The following is a 7,626-nucleotide window of genomic DNA, read 5'->3' on the forward strand; positions in this document are numbered from 1 at the left end:
TAGAAATGCTATGTTTTATGTACCTATTATAATATGTATTTAATATAAAAATAGAGCCGAGAGCTTTTTAAATACAAAGTGATTATTTAAAAAAAATGTACTCCTTAAGGGACAGTGAGTAGCAGGGGATCGATTAGCAAAAATGGAATATAATATTCCTTCATATTTATAAAGGGAGCAGGGCCTCTTCCCGGAGTCCACCATGTTGCACCGCCATGTTTCTACAGTAGCCCAGAAGGGACAAACCCAACACTGGTTACAGAGAGAGTCTTTTGTGTTTTTACATTATCTGAAGGCCACCGTAGTTCTCCTACAAGCTTATGAACCTGTGATAACATGAGCCAGAGTGCAAAACCGTGGTGCTACCAGCTAGCATCTGACTTCAGCTGCTCATTAAAATTATTAGGGCCGACGTAGTCGGAGCGGAGGACCTATTGTTATTCTAATGTTTTTTATTATTATTAGGGCCCGAGCACCGACGTAGTCGGAGCAGAGGACCTATTGTTATTCTAATGTTTTTTATTATTATTAGGGCCCGAGCACCGACGTAGTCGGAGCGGAAGACCTATTGTTATTCTAATGTTTTTTATTAGGGCCCGAGCACCGACGTAGTCGGAGCGGAGGACCTATTGTTATTCTAATGTTTTTTATTATTATTAGGGCCCGAGCACCGACGTAGTCGGAGCGGAGGACCTATTGTTATTCTAATGTTTTTTATTATTAGGGCCCGAGCACCGACGTAGTGGGAGCGGAGGACCTATTGTTATTCTAATGTTTTTTATTATTATTATTAGGGCCCGAGCACCGACGTAGTCGGAGCGGAGGACCTATTGTTATTCTAATGTTTTTTATTATTATTAGGGCCCGAGCACCGACGTAGTCGGAGCGGAGGACCTATTGTTATTCTAATGTTTTTTATTATTAGGGCCCGAGCACCGACTAGTCGGAGCGGAGGACCTATTGTTATTCTAATGTTTTTTATTATTATTAGGGCCCGAGCACCGACGTCGTCGGAGCGGAGGACCGATTGTTATTCTAATGTTTTTTATTAGGGCCCGAGCACCGACGTAGTGGGAGCGGAGGACCTATTGTTATTCTAATGTTTTTTATTATTATTATTAGGGCCCGAGCACCGACGTAGTCGGAGCGGAGGACCTATTGTTATTCTAATGTTTTTTATTATTATTATTATTATTATTATTATTATTATTATTATTATTATTATCGTACCAGTTTCATCGCAAAAAGGAGGTGCTTGGGATACTGGGAATCTTTTGAAATTTGGCACAAAATTCAATCGTGGTGAAAATTCCAGTATTATTGGGGTGTCCAGCTGCGGCATGACATTTTGGCTCGATAGCGCCCCCTACAGAGTAGCCCCAACTTTGGGTTTCACCTAGCTGTATGAAATTTGGTAGGTATGTGGAACGTGATGGGACGTACAAAAAAGTCAAAAGGAGGTATATCCTAAACCAAACAGGAAGTCGGCCATTTTGAATTTTATGACGTTTTTGGACCGTTTCAAGGCACCGTACTTTAACGAACTCCTCCTAGAGATTAAACCCGATTGCCTTCAGATTTGGTCAGTATGCTCTTGAGACCTTGGCAGTGAAACAATACTCAAAGATCAAAAAGTTATCGAACTATGTGTCCGTGGCGTGGCGGCAAAAAAACACCATTCGCCATGAAACAGGAAGTTGTTGTAACTCGGCTGTACATTGGCTAATCTGCTCCAAAATTCTCAGATGTCATAACATCCTGACCCTGAACACATGTATATGACAATTTAGAATCACAGTAATAGCGCCACCTAGTGGCAACTGGAAGTTGTACGTTTTGTACTTTGACATCCTGCTCCTCACAGATTATTCCGATCCCTCTAAAGTTTTGTCAGAAAAGCCTTAAGATGTTGATAATGCTTTATTGTGAAGATTGTAAGAAGTTGTCGAAGGGCGGCGACGTGGCGGCTCGGCGAACTTCGATCCTTCGCCATGAACGAATAAACTGATGTAACTCGACTCTGCATCATCAGATCTTTACCAGATTTCACATGTTTGATTAAACTCCAGGCCTGAAGACATCTGCAAGCCAATTTTGAATCATAGTCATAGCGCCACCTACTGGCAACAGTAAGTTAAAGTCTTTATACTTTGGCTTGTTTCTCTTAGTTGGAAAATCAGATCAACATCAAATTTGTTCCACACAAATGTAAGAAGTTCATAATGCCAGTTCTCTAAGCTTTTGATGTTTCGTCGAACGCCGTTGCCATGGTAACGCAGTCTTCGCCGTGAAAAACGATGGTCATTTGGAGAGGTTAAAAAAGCTCGAAACACCAGCAAACTTGACACACAGATCACAAGGCCAAAATGTAGTTCTATAATATGATTTTATTCAATCAGAGTGTTAAATCGGCTCAATAGCGCCCCCTACAAAATTTCGACGAAGCAGCCCTCGCAGTACGTTTCACATAGATTAACAAAATTTGGTAGGCACATGTATCACATGTGGACTTAAATAAAAGTCTCTTGGGGCCATGCCCTAAACCCAACCGGAAGTCAGACATTTTGAATTTAGTCTGAATTTCTAGTGTCGTTTTTTCAATTTCCAGGCGCTCTACTTTAACGAACTCCTCCCAGGGAACTAATCAGATCAACTTAGAATTTGGTCAGAACAATCTAAAGACCTTTGTGATTAAAAGTTACTCAAAGCTTGTTGTTTCGTGAAATGCCGTTGCCGTGGCGATGCATTCCTCGCCATGAAAAACAAAGGTGTTTTTGAGGGGCTAAAAATACTCAAAACAAAATCAAACTTGTCACACACATTTAAAATCCTGAATGTAATTATCTGATGTGATTTTAATGCTTCAGAGTGGCAACTCGGCTCGATAGCGCCCCCTACAATATTTCGACGATGCAGCCCTCGCAGTACGTTTCACCTAGATGTATGAAATTAAGTAAGCAGGTGTATCACATGTAGACTTAAAAAAAAGTCTTAGGGGTCCATGCTCTAAACCCAACCGGAAGTCAGCCAATTTGAATTTTGTATGAATTTCTTGTGGTTTTATTTCCTTTTCCAGGTGCTGCACTACGAACTCCTCCTAGGGAAATAATCCGATCAGCTTAGAATTTGGTCAGAACAATCTAAAGACCTTAACGATTAAAAGTTACTAAAAGCTTGATGTTTCATCGGATAACATGGACTTGGTGTCGCTGCAATTTTACATGATTCGCCATCATCCATCAAGCTTTTGTAACTCAACCTTACTTTGTCAAAACTGCCCCAAACTTGACATGCTTGATTGCTGTCGTGATTTTAGGACATCTGCATGCCAATATTAACTCATAGTCATAGCGCCACCTACTGGCAACCACGGACGTAAACAGAATTCTATCATAACAGCGGCCCAAACAGGGTTTGTGGGCACACCATGAGAAAAAGACTTCTCTGATCTAAATATGTGCAAACTAAGATGCTTGGAGAACAAAAGTTAATCAACAGTGTTTTTCAAACCATGTCAGTGGGCATTAGTATAAATGATCTGTCCAGAGCTTCTACATGAGAATCAGGTTAAATGTTACAATGAATGCTTCACACTACAATCTAAAGTTACAGAAGAGCTTAAAATGAAAACAGTGTCAAATTAAAGTGTTCAAGTAAAAACAAATGACACTGCTGTTCTGTTAACTTTCATGTAAGTCCAAATACAATCAGTAGGACACTGCAGGGAGTTGAACTCCATCCCAGTAACCTGACAGTCTGTTATGTTACAAATACTGAAGCACATTCACACGTTCATTTTCTTAATGATCTTAACAGGCTTACATTTATGATTGTATCGGAGGTACACTCAAAACATTTGAGGCTTAAGACCTGGCAACATGGTCTTGCTATGCTGCTGGTCGACGCAGGAAATATCATCTAACTTGTGCATGCAGTGTATGATGGTCACAGAAATGCATTGCCGCATCAACCAGAGTCCTGCCAGTACCCTCGACGTGTGTGACGTTGCGAGGGTACACTTTTAAAATCCTGAATGTAGTTATCTGATGTGATTTTAATGCTTCAGAGTGGCAAGTTGGCTCGATAGCGCCCCCTACAATTTTTTGACGATGCAGCCCTCGCAGTACGTTTCACCTAGCTGTATAAAATTTGGTAACAGGAAGTCATAGGTTGTGTACTTTGACACCCTACTGCTCACAGATTAATCGGATCCCTCTCAAATTTTGTCACAAAAGCCTTAAGACCTTGATAATGCTTCATTGTGAAAATTGTAGGAAGTTGTCGAAGCGTGGCGACGTGGCGGCTCTGCGAATTTCGATCCTTCGCCATGAACGAATAAACTGATGTAACTCGACTCCGCATCATCAGATCTTTACCAGATTTCACATGTTTGATTAAACTCCAGGCCTGAAGACATCTGCAAGCCAATTTTGAATCATAGTCATAGCGCCACCTACTGGCAACAGTAAGTTAAAGTCTTTATACTTTGGCTTGTTTCTCTTAGTTGGAAAATCAGATCAACATCAAATTTGTTCCACACAAATGTAAGAAGTTCATAATGCCAGTTCTCTAAGCTTTTGATGTTTCGTCAAACGCCGTTGCCGTGGTAACGCAGTCTTCGCCGTGAAAAACGATGGTCATTTGGAGAGGTTAAAAAAGCTCGAAACACAAGCAAACTTGACACACAGATCACAAGGCCAAAATGTAGTTCTATAATATGATTTTATTCAATCAGAGTGTTAAATCGGCTCAATAGCGCCCCCTACAAAATTTCGACGAAGCAGCCCTCGCAGTACGTTTCACATAGATTAACAAAATTTGGTAGGCACATGTATCACATGTGGACTTAAATAAAAGTCTCTTGGGGCCATGCCCTAAACCCAACCGGAAGTCAGACATTTTGAATTTAGTCTGAATTTCTAGTGTCGTTTTTTCAATTTCCAGGCGCTCTACTTTAACGAACTCCTCCCAGGGAACTAATCAGATCAACTTAGAATTTGGTCAGAACAATCTAAAGACCTTTGTGATTAAAAGTTACTCAAAGCTTGTTGTTTCGTGAAATGCCGTTGCCGTGGCGATGCATTCCTCGCCATGAAAAACAAAGGTGTTTTTGAGGGGCTAAAAATACTCAAAACAAAATCAAACTTGTCACACACATTTAAAATCCTGAATGTAGTTATCTGATGTGATTTTAATGCTTCAGAGTGGCAACTCGGCTCGATAGCGCCCCCTACAATATTTCGACGATGCAGCCCTCGCAGTACGTTTCACCTAGATGTATAACATTTGGTAAGCAGATGTATCACATGTGGATTTAAAAAAAAGTCTTAGGGGTCCATGCTCTAAACCCAACCGGAAGTCAGCCATTTCTAATTTTGTATGAATTTCTCGTGTATTTTTCCCATTTCCAGGTGCTGTACTACGAACTAGTCCTAGGTAATTAATCAGATCAGCTTAGAATTTGGTCAGAACAATCTAAAGACCTTTGTGATTAAAAGTTTAGAATTCATCAAACATGGACTTGGTGTAGCGGCCATTTTACATGGTTCGCCATCATCCATCAAGCTGTTGTAACTCAACTGTACTTTGTCAAAACTGTCCCAAAGTTGACATGCTTGATTACTGTCATGATTTTAGGACATCTGCATGCCAATATTAACTCATAGTCATAGCAGCTCCTACTGGCAACCACGGACGTAAGCAGGATTCTATAATTACAGCGGCCCGAACACTGAACTTAATAAAAGGGTTTGTCGACACACCATGAGAAAAAGACTTCTCTGATCTAAATATGTGCAAACAAAGATGCTTGGAGAGCAAAAGTTAGACAACAGTGGTTCTCAAACCATGTCAGTGGGCATTAGTATAAATGATCAGTCCAGAGCTTCTACTCGAGAATCAGAATAAATGTTGCAATGAATGCTTCACACTACAATCTAAAGTTACAGAAGAGCTTAAAATGAAAACAGTGTTAAATTAAAGTGTTCAAGTAAAAGCAAATTACACTACTGTTCTGTTAACTTTCATGTGAGTCCAAATACAATCAGCAGGACACTGCACCCAGTAAACTGACAAGTCTGTCATGTTACAAACACTGAAGCGCATTCACGCACATTCATTTTGTTAATGATCTTAACAGGCTTACATTTATGATTGCATCGGAGTAAACTCAAAACATTTGAGGCATAATGCCTGGCAACATGATCTTGCTACGCTGCTGGTCAAAGCAGAAATATCATCTAACTCGTGCACGCAGTGTATGATGGTCACAGAAATGCATGACCGTGTCAACCAGAGTCCTGCCGGTATCCTCGACGTGCGCGTAGTTGCGAGGGCCCGATCAATGCTGCTTGCAGCTTTAATTATTATTATTATTATGGTATGGATGCCTCTGAGCGAGGTGAAAAATAAAATAAAGTATTATTATTGCTTTTGTACTTTTAGAGCTATAATAAAACATTTAAATGTCTCCGTTATGGAGCTCAAGATTTCAAAATGTATCTCTTCTTACAATGTTTAAATACATTTTAAATATTTAAATCCCATAAAACACAATAGTGAACAAGACTTTTGGATTTTGAAAGTTGTTCTTAAATACCTTGGTGATCAGGGGAACAAATAAACATTGTGTTCTGCAGATGAAAAACTCTTAACATTACAGAAGCCACATTAAAGAAATTAAACTGTGTCTCCATGGACTGCCCTGGACGCACAACTTACAATACTCTACTAGTGTGCAGAGGATGATCCACACATTACTTATTACATTACATTACAGTCATTTAGCAGACGCTTTTATCCAAAGCGACTTACAATTCAGATTCTATCACATTCACACCGTAGGCACAGCCACGGGAGCAGTTTTGGGGTAAAGTGTCTTGCTCAAGGACACATCAACATGCAACAAGCGGAGCCGGGGATCAAACCCTCGATTCTCTGATTATTACACTCAAGACGTTTTAGAATAGATTTTTTCAGCACAGATCTAAATGACACTAGGATGGGTGAACGTCATTCCATTGAGCGTGGTGTCTGAGATTACACCCAGTCAGCAACACATCCTCTGACACAGACACAATGCATCGTGGGTCATCATCTATCCCTCGACAGGCTTCAGCTAAAGACTAACGACAACAACGGCTCCTTTCTACACGGATAAATGGATAACTTATGAAGACATTCATTGTTGGATTTATTAGTTTTATACATGTGCTTGATTACAAAGCTTCTGAAAAGCGGTGACGGAGCGGGGGCCATCTAAACTGAGTTTCAGACCACAGCGTTATACTTTGGTGTCATATACAACATCGCCATTTCTCCACTTTCGAACTTCACATGCAGTCCCTGCTACCTGCGTATCATGCAAACTAACACATTTCTTTCCATTGCCTTTCTCTTTTCCTGTTTTCTGCCTCTTTCCCCCCGCGTCTCCTCGATCCTCTAGTTTGTCACCCTTAAATCGATGTCAGCGTTACAACGTGTGTCACCAAAGGGAGTCCTTCATACAGAGCGGCAAGATAAAGGAACGGCCTCACAACGAGCCCGACAGTCTGCAAGCCCTCCGAGTGCTTCAACTGCAGCGTCTCAGACCTGTGGCCATATTGGGACCGCTTATGAAGACGATTC

Source organism: Cebidichthys violaceus, unplaced genomic scaffold (assembly GCF_023349555.1).
Source record: "Cebidichthys violaceus isolate CVI_PGR_0920_01 unplaced genomic scaffold, fCebVio1.0.p SCAF_27, whole genome shotgun sequence".
Taxonomy (NCBI): Eukaryota; Metazoa; Chordata; class Actinopteri; order Perciformes; family Stichaeidae; genus Cebidichthys; species Cebidichthys violaceus.